The sequence below is a fragment of the Schistocerca gregaria genome, chromosome 7 (assembly GCF_023897955.1).
Source record: "Schistocerca gregaria isolate iqSchGreg1 chromosome 7, iqSchGreg1.2, whole genome shotgun sequence".
NCBI classification, from domain to species: domain Eukaryota; kingdom Metazoa; phylum Arthropoda; class Insecta; order Orthoptera; family Acrididae; genus Schistocerca; species Schistocerca gregaria.
In genome coordinates, this window is record NC_064926.1 from 109,291,751 (window position 1) to 109,305,508 (window position 13,758).

At 50.8% G+C, this 13,758-nt stretch overlaps 7 non-coding genes across 7 annotated transcripts; all 7 read right to left on the minus strand.

Moving 5' to 3' along the window:
• Positions 1-1,404: 1,404 nt before the first annotated feature.
• Positions 1,405-1,488, minus strand: Trnal-uaa (transfer RNA leucine (anticodon UAA)). Its single transcript has one exon. It is a non-coding gene; the product is annotated as a tRNA-Leu (tRNA).
• Positions 1,489-3,254: 1,766 nt separating this feature from the next.
• Positions 3,255-3,338, minus strand: Trnal-uaa (transfer RNA leucine (anticodon UAA)). Its single transcript has one exon. It is a non-coding gene; the product is annotated as a tRNA-Leu (tRNA).
• A 1,766-nt stretch (positions 3,339-5,104) lies between these two features.
• Trnal-uaa (transfer RNA leucine (anticodon UAA)) lies at positions 5,105-5,188 on the minus strand. Its single transcript has one exon. It is a non-coding gene; the product is annotated as a tRNA-Leu (tRNA).
• Positions 5,189-6,954: 1,766 nt separating this feature from the next.
• Trnal-uaa (transfer RNA leucine (anticodon UAA)) lies at positions 6,955-7,038 on the minus strand. Its single transcript has one exon. It is a non-coding gene; the product is annotated as a tRNA-Leu (tRNA).
• A 1,766-nt stretch (positions 7,039-8,804) lies between these two features.
• On the minus strand, positions 8,805-8,888 carry Trnal-uaa (transfer RNA leucine (anticodon UAA)). Its single transcript has one exon. It is a non-coding gene; the product is annotated as a tRNA-Leu (tRNA).
• A 1,766-nt stretch (positions 8,889-10,654) lies between these two features.
• On the minus strand, positions 10,655-10,738 carry Trnal-uaa (transfer RNA leucine (anticodon UAA)). The gene has a single exon. It is a non-coding gene; the product is annotated as a tRNA-Leu (tRNA).
• A 1,766-nt stretch (positions 10,739-12,504) lies between these two features.
• Positions 12,505-12,588, minus strand: Trnal-uaa (transfer RNA leucine (anticodon UAA)). The gene has a single exon. It is a non-coding gene; the product is annotated as a tRNA-Leu (tRNA).
• Positions 12,589-13,758: the final 1,170 nt, after the last annotated feature.

Sequence of the window (13,758 nt, forward strand, 5' to 3'; positions counted from 1 at the left end):
CTTAGGCACTGCCCCGGCGGTACCGACGCATACGTACTGAAACGTCTTTGGATCGTCAGTGAGTACTTCATATTAGAAATTTCGTGTTGGCCCTGATGTGCATTAAAGGGCGGATTTCTTCAGTGGAAGTCAGTTCTGCGCCTAGTCACAGTATATCGCCCTAGCAGCACCAGGAAAACGGGTTCAGATGTGCTCGCCTTCCACTCGGCGTTGAGCGCCTACAGCGAGATAGCCTTCGTCCTCTGGCGCCAGGAGGGAAGGCGACACATCACGGCGCAAACAGCTTGTAGGGGAAGGCAGTGGTGGTGTGTCGGTCAGCGTGGTTGCTTCCCAAGTAGCTGATCCGGGTTCGAAACCCGGACACCACACGGAAGTTGTCTCCTTTACTCAGGAGAGTGTGTTCAACGCTACTTGATCTTCGAATTTCCGAACAGTTGTGGTACGAATGGTTTTCCTCCACCCCTCGTCTCGCTCCGCGAAGGCTAGTGCGGATTACGATTCACAGCATCGTGTGTCCTCATGTGTCGACTTGTCTCGACTTTGCTCGGCTGACGCGAAAGCTGACGCTTGCAAATGGCCGTATATGTAGAGGACTGGCGCTAGAAACGACTGGGAGACGCCAAATCGACAAACACACAACGGACTCTTTCATTTGACAGTGGCCGCAGGTTCGCCCCTGTGCGTACCGAGAAGCAAGAGAGGTGTCAGCGTGCTGGACCGCAGGATTTCCGCGCAGCAGACTCAAAAACTAAGGAAAAAGGCAAAACTGAAGAAACCAATAGCTCGCGGACTTCCTAGGTGGTCACCCACCTGAGTACTAACCACGCCCAACGCTGTCGAATTTCGGTGATCGGGCATGGACCCGTGTCTTTGGCGTGGCATACAAGTTGGCGAGAACGTCGCCAGACGGGCGGACGCCTTAGTCCTTGTACAGATCACTTGGGATTTGCCTTTTAGGGAAACAAAATGGAATAGCCCTTGGTGGGATCGAACCCACAGCCCCCTCGTTATTAGCATAATAACACTCTAACTTGGTGAGCTTATTGCCCGCGCAATACGGCCGCTTCAGGACTCCACTACCCCAACCGCCGTTTCATCTATCTTTATTAAGGCCCTGCCATTCATTGAAACACGTACGTGTCACTGTTGACTCATTTTCGCCTGTCGCTTCGAGCCCAGAGCCACAACACAACGACCACGGAAACGTCCGTGAGAAGAGCTAAAACTCGACACAGGAAAAGTATGTTCCGCTATTTCTTTTTGACTGCTCAGCCTATGGGACGTGAGAAGCCAGCACTGCTGCCACTGTCTTCCCTAGCAAAACCTCCATGGCGTGTTTCTGCGTAATTTACTTGTTCTACAACATGAATGGAGTAGGTTAGTTTCTGAATGATTAAAATGCATTGTCAGATGTGGGGTTCGAACCCACGCTCCCTTTCGGGAACCAGAGCTTAAATCTGGCGCCTTAGACCGCTCGGCCAATCTGACGTGTGAGACAACAGCCCCAGTGACTTCCGTCTCTAGCATTATCTCAAGAACCTGACTGCGAAATCTGTTTCTTTTTTCGGTAGGACGGAATTATGTCAGTCTTACAATATTTAAGGCGCAATGTCAGATGTGGCGTAGGAAACGCATCCCGCGCTCTTCCGTCGTATCCAGTTTGAACTGTAACTAGCACAACTGTATTTAGTAATAGGATAATTTCCACATTGACGCAAAAGAAAGCAGATATTAGCAAACGGCATCTAAGGCCGTTTCCTAGCAACAGCCACGCTGTGCATTACGTACTCGTGGGAAGCCAACGAAATACTTCGTGTGAGGATCGAACTGTCGACCTTCACTTTACAATACTTAGGCACTGCCCCGGCGGTACCGACGCATACGTACTGAAACGTCTTTGGATCGTCAGTGAGTACTTCATATTAGAAATTTCGTGTTGGCCCTGATGTGCATTAAAGGGCGGATTTCTTCAGTGGAAGTCAGTTCTGCGCCTAGTCACAGTATATCGCCCTAGCAGCACCAGGAAAACGGGTTCAGATGTGCTCGCCTTCCACTCGGCGTTGAGCGCCTACAGCGAGATAGCCTTCGTCCTCTGGCGCCAGGAGGGAAGGCGACACATCACGGCGCAAACAGCTTGTAGGGGAAGGCAGTGGTGGTGTGTCGGTCAGCGTGGTTGCTTCCCAAGTAGCTGATCCGGGTTCGAAACCCGGACACCACACGGAAGTTGTCTCCTTTACTCAGGAGAGTGTGTTCAACGCTACTTGATCTTCGAATTTCCGAACAGTTGTGGTACGAATGGTTTTCCTCCACCCCTCGTCTCGCTCCGCGAAGGCTAGTGCGGATTACGATTCACAGCATCGTGTGTCCTCATGTGTCGACTTGTCTCGACTTTGCTCGGCTGACGCGAAAGCTGACGCTTGCAAATGGCCGTATATGTAGAGGACTGGCGCTAGAAACGACTGGGAGACGCCAAATCGACAAACACACAACGGACTCTTTCATTTGACAGTGGCCGCAGGTTCGCCCCTGTGCGTACCGAGAAGCAAGAGAGGTGTCAGCGTGCTGGACCGCAGGATTTCCGCGCAGCAGACTCAAAAACTAAGGAAAAAGGCAAAACTGAAGAAACCAATAGCTCGCGGACTTCCTAGGTGGTCACCCACCTGAGTACTAACCACGCCCAACGCTGTCGAATTTCGGTGATCGGGCATGGACCCGTGTCTTTGGCGTGGCATACAAGTTGGCGAGAACGTCGCCAGACGGGCGGACGCCTTAGTCCTTGTACAGATCACTTGGGATTTGCCTTTTAGGGAAACAAAATGGAATAGCCCTTGGTGGGATCGAACCCACAGCCCCCTCGTTATTAGCATAATAACACTCTAACTTGGTGAGCTTATTGCCCGCGCAATACGGCCGCTTCAGGACTCCACTACCCCAACCGCCGTTTCATCTATCTTTATTAAGGCCCTGCCATTCATTGAAACACGTACGTGTCACTGTTGACTCATTTTCGCCTGTCGCTTCGAGCCCAGAGCCACAACACAACGACCACGGAAACGTCCGTGAGAAGAGCTAAAACTCGACACAGGAAAAGTATGTTCCGCTATTTCTTTTTGACTGCTCAGCCTATGGGACGTGAGAAGCCAGCACTGCTGCCACTGTCTTCCCTAGCAAAACCTCCATGGCGTGTTTCTGCGTAATTTACTTGTTCTACAACATGAATGGAGTAGGTTAGTTTCTGAATGATTAAAATGCATTGTCAGATGTGGGGTTCGAACCCACGCTCCCTTTCGGGAACCAGAGCTTAAATCTGGCGCCTTAGACCGCTCGGCCAATCTGACGTGTGAGACAACAGTCCCAGTGACTTCCGTCTCTAGCATTATCTCAAGAACCTGACTGCGAAATCTGTTTCTTTTTTCGGTAGGACGGAATTATGTCAGTCTTACAATATTTAAGGCGCAATGTCAGATGTGGCGTAGGAAACGCATCCCGCGCTCTTCCGTCGTATCCAGTTTGAACTGTAACTAGCACAACTGTATTTAGTAATAGGATAATTTCCACATTGACGCAAAAGAAAGCAGATATTAGCAAACGGCATCTAAGGCCGTTTCCTAGCAACAGCCACGCTGTGCATTACGTACTCGTGGGAAGCCAACGAAATACTTCGTGTGAGGATCGAACTGTCGACCTTCACTTTACAATACTTAGGCACTGCCCCGGCGGTACCGACGCATACGTACTGAAACGTCTTTGGATCGTCAGTGAGTACTTCATATTAGAAATTTCGTGTTGGCCCTGATGTGCATTAAAGGGCGGATTTCTTCAGTGGAAGTCAGTTCTGCGCCTAGTCACAGTATATCGCCCTAGCAGCACCAGGAAAACGGGTTCAGATGTGCTCGCCTTCCACTCGGCGTTGAGCGCCTACAGCGAGATAGCCTTCGTCCTCTGGCGCCAGGAGGGAAGGCGACACATCACGGCGCAAACAGCTTGTAGGGGAAGGCAGTGGTGGTGTGTCGGTCAGCGTGGTTGCTTCCCAAGTAGCTGATCCGGGTTCGAAACCCGGACACCACACGGAAGTTGTCTCCTTTACTCAGGAGAGTGTGTTCAACGCTACTTGATCTTCGAATTTCCGAACAGTTGTGGTACGAATGGTTTTCCTCCACCCCTCGTCTCGCTCCGCGAAGGCTAGTGCGGATTACGATTCACAGCATCGTGTGTCCTCATGTGTCGACTTGTCTCGACTTTGCTCGGCTGACGCGAAAGCTGACGCTTGCAAATGGCCGTATATGTAGAGGACTGGCGCTAGAAACGACTGGGAGACGCCAAATCGACAAACACACAACGGACTCTTTCATTTGACAGTGGCCGCAGGTTCGCCCCTGTGCGTACCGAGAAGCAAGAGAGGTGTCAGCGTGCTGGACCGCAGGATTTCCGCGCAGCAGACTCAAAAACTAAGGAAAAAGGCAAAACTGAAGAAACCAATAGCTCGCGGACTTCCTAGGTGGTCACCCACCTGAGTACTAACCACGCCCAACGCTGTCGAATTTCGGTGATCGGGCATGGACCCGTGTCTTTGGCGTGGCATACAAGTTGGCGAGAACGTCGCCAGACGGGCGGACGCCTTAGTCCTTGTACAGATCACTTGGGATTTGCCTTTTAGGGAAACAAAATGGAATAGCCCTTGGTGGGATCGAACCCACAGCCCCCTCGTTATTAGCATAATAACACTCTAACTTGGTGAGCTTATTGCCCGCGCAATACGGCCGCTTCAGGACTCCACTACCCCAACCGCCGTTTCATCTATCTTTATTAAGGCCCTGCCATTCATTGAAACACGTACGTGTCACTGTTGACTCATTTTCGCCTGTCGCTTCGAGCCCAGAGCCACAACACAACGACCACGGAAACGTCCGTGAGAAGAGCTAAAACTCGACACAGGAAAAGTATGTTCCGCTATTTCTTTTTGACTGCTCAGCCTATGGGACGTGAGAAGCCAGCACTGCTGCCACTGTCTTCCCTAGCAAAACCTCCATGGCGTGTTTCTGCGTAATTTACTTGTTCTACAACATGAATGGAGTAGGTTAGTTTCTGAATGATTAAAATGCATTGTCAGATGTGGGGTTCGAACCCACGCTCCCTTTCGGGAACCAGAGCTTAAATCTGGCGCCTTAGACCGCTCGGCCAATCTGACGTGTGAGACAACAGTCCCAGTGACTTCCGTCTCTAGCATTATCTCAAGAACCTGACTGCGAAATCTGTTTCTTTTTTCGGTAGGACGGAATTATGTCAGTCTTACAATATTTAAGGCGCAATGTCAGATGTGGCGTAGGAAACGCATCCCGCGCTCTTCCGTCGTATCCAGTTTGAACTGTAACTAGCACAACTGTATTTAGTAATAGGATAATTTCCACATTGACGCAAAAGAAAGCAGATATTAGCAAACGGCATCTAAGGCCGTTTCCTAGCAACAGCCACGCTGTGCATTACGTACTCGTGGGAAGCCAACGAAATACTTCGTGTGAGGATCGAACTGTCGACCTTCACTTTACAATACTTAGGCACTGCCCCGGCGGTACCGACGCATACGTACTGAAACGTCTTTGGATCGTCAGTGAGTACTTCATATTAGAAATTTCGTGTTGGCCCTGATGTGCATTAAAGGGCGGATTTCTTCAGTGGAAGTCAGTTCTGCGCCTAGTCACAGTATATCGCCCTAGCAGCACCAGGAAAACGGGTTCAGATGTGCTCGCCTTCCACTCGGCGTTGAGCGCCTACAGCGAGATAGCCTTCGTCCTCTGGCGCCAGGAGGGAAGGCGACACATCACGGCGCAAACAGCTTGTAGGGGAAGGCAGTGGTGGTGTGTCGGTCAGCGTGGTTGCTTCCCAAGTAGCTGATCCGGGTTCGAAACCCGGACACCACACGGAAGTTGTCTCCTTTACTCAGGAGAGTGTGTTCAACGCTACTTGATCTTCGAATTTCCGAACAGTTGTGGTACGAATGGTTTTCCTCCACCCCTCGTCTCGCTCCGCGAAGGCTAGTGCGGATTACGATTCACAGCATCGTGTGTCCTCATGTGTCGACTTGTCTCGACTTTGCTCGGCTGACGCGAAAGCTGACGCTTGCAAATGGCCGTATATGTAGAGGACTGGCGCTAGAAACGACTGGGAGACGCCAAATCGACAAACACACAACGGACTCTTTCATTTGACAGTGGCCGCAGGTTCGCCCCTGTGCGTACCGAGAAGCAAGAGAGGTGTCAGCGTGCTGGACCGCAGGATTTCCGCGCAGCAGACTCAAAAACTAAGGAAAAAGGCAAAACTGAAGAAACCAATAGCTCGCGGACTTCCTAGGTGGTCACCCACCTGAGTACTAACCACGCCCAACGCTGTCGAATTTCGGTGATCGGGCATGGACCCGTGTCTTTGGCGTGGCATACAAGTTGGCGAGAACGTCGCCAGACGGGCGGACGCCTTAGTCCTTGTACAGATCACTTGGGATTTGCCTTTTAGGGAAACAAAATGGAATAGCCCTTGGTGGGATCGAACCCACAGCCCCCTCGTTATTAGCATAATAACACTCTAACTTGGTGAGCTTATTGCCCGCGCAATACGGCCGCTTCAGGACTCCACTACCCCAACCGCCGTTTCATCTATCTTTATTAAGGCCCTGCCATTCATTGAAACACGTACGTGTCACTGTTGACTCATTTTCGCCTGTCGCTTCGAGCCCAGAGCCACAACACAACGACCACGGAAACGTCCGTGAGAAGAGCTAAAACTCGACACAGGAAAAGTATGTTCCGCTATTTCTTTTTGACTGCTCAGCCTATGGGACGTGAGAAGCCAGCACTGCTGCCACTGTCTTCCCTAGCAAAACCTCCATGGCGTGTTTCTGCGTAATTTACTTGTTCTACAACATGAATGGAGTAGGTTAGTTTCTGAATGATTAAAATGCATTGTCAGATGTGGGGTTCGAACCCACGCTCCCTTTCGGGAACCAGAGCTTAAATCTGGCGCCTTAGACCGCTCGGCCAATCTGACGTGTGAGACAACAGCCCCAGTGACTTCCGTCTCTAGCATTATCTCAAGAACCTGACTGCGAAATCTGTTTCTTTTTTCGGTAGGACGGAATTATGTCAGTCTTACAATATTTAAGGCGCAATGTCAGATGTGGCGTAGGAAACGCATCCCGCGCTCTTCCGTCGTATCCAGTTTGAACTGTAACTAGCACAACTGTATTTAGTAATAGGATAATTTCCACATTGACGCAAAAGAAAGCAGATATTAGCAAACGGCATCTAAGGCCGTTTCCTAGCAACAGCCACGCTGTGCATTACGTACTCGTGGGAAGCCAACGAAATACTTCGTGTGAGGATCGAACTGTCGACCTTCACTTTACAATACTTAGGCACTGCCCCGGCGGTACCGACGCATACGTACTGAAACGTCTTTGGATCGTCAGTGAGTACTTCATATTAGAAATTTCGTGTTGGCCCTGATGTGCATTAAAGGGCGGATTTCTTCAGTGGAAGTCAGTTCTGCGCCTAGTCACAGTATATCGCCCTAGCAGCACCAGGAAAACGGGTTCAGATGTGCTCGCCTTCCACTCGGCGTTGAGCGCCTACAGCGAGATAGCCTTCGTCCTCTGGCGCCAGGAGGGAAGGCGACACATCACGGCGCAAACAGCTTGTAGGGGAAGGCAGTGGTGGTGTGTCGGTCAGCGTGGTTGCTTCCCAAGTAGCTGATCCGGGTTCGAAACCCGGACACCACACGGAAGTTGTCTCCTTTACTCAGGAGAGTGTGTTCAACGCTACTTGATCTTCGAATTTCCGAACAGTTGTGGTACGAATGGTTTTCCTCCACCCCTCGTCTCGCTCCGCGAAGGCTAGTGCGGATTACGATTCACAGCATCGTGTGTCCTCATGTGTCGACTTGTCTCGACTTTGCTCGGCTGACGCGAAAGCTGACGCTTGCAAATGGCCGTATATGTAGAGGACTGGCGCTAGAAACGACTGGGAGACGCCAAATCGACAAACACACAACGGACTCTTTCATTTGACAGTGGCCGCAGGTTCGCCCCTGTGCGTACCGAGAAGCAAGAGAGGTGTCAGCGTGCTGGACCGCAGGATTTCCGCGCAGCAGACTCAAAAACTAAGGAAAAAGGCAAAACTGAAGAAACCAATAGCTCGCGGACTTCCTAGGTGGTCACCCACCTGAGTACTAACCACGCCCAACGCTGTCGAATTTCGGTGATCGGGCATGGACCCGTGTCTTTGGCGTGGCATACAAGTTGGCGAGAACGTCGCCAGACGGGCGGACGCCTTAGTCCTTGTACAGATCACTTGGGATTTGCCTTTTAGGGAAACAAAATGGAATAGCCCTTGGTGGGATCGAACCCACAGCCCCCTCGTTATTAGCATAATAACACTCTAACTTGGTGAGCTTATTGCCCGCGCAATACGGCCGCTTCAGGACTCCACTACCCCAACCGCCGTTTCATCTATCTTTATTAAGGCCCTGCCATTCATTGAAACACGTACGTGTCACTGTTGACTCATTTTCGCCTGTCGCTTCGAGCCCAGAGCCACAACACAACGACCACGGAAACGTCCGTGAGAAGAGCTAAAACTCGACACAGGAAAAGTATGTTCCGCTATTTCTTTTTGACTGCTCAGCCTATGGGACGTGAGAAGCCAGCACTGCTGCCACTGTCTTCCCTAGCAAAACCTCCATGGCGTGTTTCTGCGTAATTTACTTGTTCTACAACATGAATGGAGTAGGTTAGTTTCTGAATGATTAAAATGCATTGTCAGATGTGGGGTTCGAACCCACGCTCCCTTTCGGGAACCAGAGCTTAAATCTGGCGCCTTAGACCGCTCGGCCAATCTGACGTGTGAGACAACAGTCCCAGTGACTTCCGTCTCTAGCATTATCTCAAGAACCTGACTGCGAAATCTGTTTCTTTTTTCGGTAGGACGGAATTATGTCAGTCTTACAATATTTAAGGCGCAATGTCAGATGTGGCGTAGGAAACGCATCCCGCGCTCTTCCGTCGTATCCAGTTTGAACTGTAACTAGCACAACTGTATTTAGTAATAGGATAATTTCCACATTGACGCAAAAGAAAGCAGATATTAGCAAACGGCATCTAAGGCCGTTTCCTAGCAACAGCCACGCTGTGCATTACGTACTCGTGGGAAGCCAACGAAATACTTCGTGTGAGGATCGAACTGTCGACCTTCACTTTACAATACTTAGGCACTGCCCCGGCGGTACCGACGCATACGTACTGAAACGTCTTTGGATCGTCAGTGAGTACTTCATATTAGAAATTTCGTGTTGGCCCTGATGTGCATTAAAGGGCGGATTTCTTCAGTGGAAGTCAGTTCTGCGCCTAGTCACAGTATATCGCCCTAGCAGCACCAGGAAAACGGGTTCAGATGTGCTCGCCTTCCACTCGGCGTTGAGCGCCTACAGCGAGATAGCCTTCGTCCTCTGGCGCCAGGAGGGAAGGCGATACATCACGGCGCAAACAGCTTGTAGGGGAAGGCAGTGGTGGTGTGTCGGTCAGCGTGGTTGCTTCCCAAGTAGCTGATCCGGGTTCGAAACCCGGACACCACACGGAAGTTGTCTCCTTTACTCAGGAGAGTGTGTTCAACGCTACTTGATCTTCGAATTTCCGAACAGTTGTGGTACGAATGGTTTTCCTCCACCCCTCGTCTCGCTCCGCGAAGGCTAGTGCGGATTACGATTCACAGCATCGTGTGTCCTCATGTGTCGACTTGTCTCGACTTTGCTCGGCTGACGCGAAAGCTGACGCTTGCAAATGGCCGTATATGTAGAGGACTGGCGCTAGAAACGACTGGGAGACGCCAAATCGACAAACACACAACGGACTCTTTCATTTGACAGTGGCCGCAGGTTCGCCCCTGTGCGTACCGAGAAGCAAGAGAGGTGTCAGCGTGCTGGACCGCAGGATTTCCGCGCAGCAGACTCAAAAACTAAGGAAAAAGGCAAAACTGAAGAAACCAATAGCTCGCGGACTTCCTAGGTGGTCACCCACCTGAGTACTAACCACGCCCAACGCTGTCGAATTTCGGTGATCGGGCATGGACCCGTGTCTTTGGCGTGGCATACAAGTTGGCGAGAACGTCGCCAGACGGGCGGACGCCTTAGTCCTTGTACAGATCACTTGGGATTTGCCTTTTAGGGAAACAAAATGGAATAGCCCTTGGTGGGATCGAACCCACAGCCCCCTCGTTATTAGCATAATAACACTCTAACTTGGTGAGCTTATTGCCCGCGCAATACGGCCGCTTCAGGACTCCACTACCCCAACCGCCGTTTCATCTATCTTTATTAAGGCCCTGCCATTCATTGAAACACGTACGTGTCACTGTTGACTCATTTTCGCCTGTCGCTTCGAGCCCAGAGCCACAACACAACGACCACGGAAACGTCCGTGAGAAGAGCTAAAACTCGACACAGGAAAAGTATGTTCCGCTATTTCTTTTTGACTGCTCAGCCTATGGGACGTGAGAAGCCAGCACTGCTGCCACTGTCTTCCCTAGCAAAACCTCCATGGCGTGTTTCTGCGTAATTTACTTGTTCTACAACATGAATGGAGTAGGTTAGTTTCTGAATGATTAAAATGCATTGTCAGATGTGGGGTTCGAACCCACGCTCCCTTTCGGGAACCAGAGCTTAAATCTGGCGCCTTAGACCGCTCGGCCAATCTGACGTGTGAGACAACAGTCCCAGTGACTTCCGTCTCTAGCATTATCTCAAGAACCTGACTGCGAAATCTGTTTCTTTTTTCGGTAGGACGGAATTATGTCAGTCTTACAATATTTAAGGCGCAATGTCAGATGTGGCGTAGGAAACGCATCCCGCGCTCTTCCGTCGTATCCAGTTTGAACTGTAACTAGCACAACTGTATTTAGTAATAGGATAATTTCCACATTGACGCAAAAGAAAGCAGATATTAGCAAACGGCATCTAAGGCCGTTTCCTAGCAACAGCCACGCTGTGCATTACGTACTCGTGGGAAGCCAACGAAATACTTCGTGTGAGGATCGAACTGTCGACCTTCACTTTACAATACTTAGGCACTGCCCCGGCGGTACCGACGCATACGTACTGAAACGTCTTTGGATCGTCAGTGAGTACTTCATATTAGAAATTTCGTGTTGGCCCTGATGTGCATTAAAGGGCGGATTTCTTCAGTGGAAGTCAGTTCTGCGCCTAGTCACAGTATATCGCCCTAGCAGCACCAGGAAAACGGGTTCAGATGTGCTCGCCTTCCACTCGGCGTTGAGCGCCTACAGCGAGATAGCCTTCGTCCTCTGGCGCCAGGAGGGAAGGCGACACATCACGGCGCAAACAGCTTGTAGGGGAAGGCAGTGGTGGTGTGTCGGTCAGCGTGGTTGCTTCCCAAGTAGCTGATCCGGGTTCGAAACCCGGACACCACACGGAAGTTGTCTCCTTTACTCAGGAGAGTGTGTTCAACGCTACTTGATCTTCGAATTTCCGAACAGTTGTGGTACGAATGGTTTTCCTCCACCCCTCGTCTCGCTCCGCGAAGGCTAGTGCGGATTACGATTCACAGCATCGTGTGTCCTCATGTGTCGACTTGTCTCGACTTTGCTCGGCTGACGCGAAAGCTGACGCTTGCAAATGGCCGTATATGTAGAGGACTGGCGCTAGAAACGACTGGGAGACGCCAAATCGACAAACACACAACGGACTCTTTCATTTGACAGTGGCCGCAGGTTCGCCCCTGTGCGTACCGAGAAGCAAGAGAGGTGTCAGCGTGCTGGACCGCAGGATTTCCGCGCAGCAGACTCAAAAACTAAGGAAAAAGGCAAAACTGAAGAAACCAATAGCTCGCGGACTTCCTAGGTGGTCACCCACCTGAGTACTAACCACGCCCAACGCTGTCGAATTTCGGTGATCGGGCATGGACCCGTGTCTTTGGCGTGGCATACAAGTTGGCGAGAACGTCGCCAGACGGGCGGACGCCTTAGTCCTTGTACAGATCACTTGGGATTTGCCTTTTAGGGAAACAAAATGGAATAGCCCTTGGTGGGATCGAACCCACAGCCCCCTCGTTATTAGCATAATAACACTCTAACTTGGTGAGCTTATTGCCCGCGCAATACGGCCGCTTCAGGACTCCACTACCCCAACCGCCGTTTCATCTATCTTTATTAAGGCCCTGCCATTCATTGAAACACGTACGTGTCACTGTTGACTCATTTTCGCCTGTCGCTTCGAGCCCAGAGCCACAACACAACGACCACGGAAACGTCCGTGAGAAGAGCTAAAACTCGACACAGGAAAAGTATGTTCCGCTATTTCTTTTTGACTGCTCAGCCTATGGGACGTGAGAAGCCAGCACTGCTGCCACTGTCTTCCCTAGCAAAACCTCCATGGCGTGTTTCTGCGTAATTTACTTGTTCTACAACATGAATGGAGTAGGTTAGTTTCTGAATGATTAAAATGCATTGTCAGATGTGGGGTTCGAACCCACGCTCCCTTTCGGGAACCAGAGCTTAAATCTGGCGCCTTAGACCGCTCGGCCAATCTGACGTGTGAGACAACAGTCCCAGTGACTTCCGTCTCTAGCATTATCTCAAGAACCTGACTGCGAAATCTGTTTCTTTTTTCGGTAGGACGGAATTATGTCAGTCTTACAATATTTAAGGCGCAATGTCAGATGTGGCGTAGGAAACGCATCCCGCGCTCTTCCGTCGTATCCAGTTTGAACTGTAACTAGCACAACTGTATTTAGTAATAGGATAATTTCCACATTGACGCAAAAGAAAGCAGATATTAGCAAACGGCATCTAAGGCCGTTTCCTAGCAACAGCCACGCTGTGCATTACGTACTCGTGGGAAGCCAACGAAATACTTCGTGTGAGGATCGAACTGTCGACCTTCACTTTACAATACTTAGGCACTGCCCCGGCGGTACCGACGCATACGTACTGAAACGTCTTTGGATCGTCAGTGAGTACTTCATATTAGAAATTTCGTGTTGGCCCTGATGTGCATTAAAGGGCGGATTTCTTCAGTGGAAGTCAGTTCTGCGCCTAGTCACAGTATATCGCCCTAGCAGCACCAGGAAAACGGGTTCAGATGTGCTCGCCTTCCACTCGGCGTTGAGCGCCTACAGCGAGATAGCCTTCGTCCTCTGGCGCCAGGAGGGAAGGCGACACATCACGGCGCAAACAGCTTGTAGGGGAAGGCAGTGGTGGTGTGTCGGTCAGCGTGGTTGCTTCCCAAGTAGCTGATCCGGGTTCGAAACCCGGACACCACACGGAAGTTGTCTCCTTTACTCAGGAGAGTGTGTTCAACGCTACTTGATCTTCGAATTTCCGAACAGTTGTGGTACGAATGGTTTTCCTCCACCCCTCGTCTCGCTCCGCGAAGGCTAGTGCGGATTACGATTCACAGCATCGTGTGTCCTCATGTGTCGACTTGTCTCGACTTTGCTCGGCTGACGCGAAAGCTGACGCTTGCAAATGGCCGTATATGTAGAGGACTGGCGCTAGAAACGACTGGGAGACGCCAAATCGACAAACACACAACGGACTCTTTCATTTGACAGTGGCCGCAGGTTCGCCCCTGTGCGTACCGAGAAGCAAGAGAGGTGTCAGCGTGCTGGACCGCAGGATTTCCGCGCAGCAGACTCAAAAACTAAGGAAAAAGGCAAAACTGAAGAAACCAATAGCTCGCGGACTTCCTAGGTGGTCACCC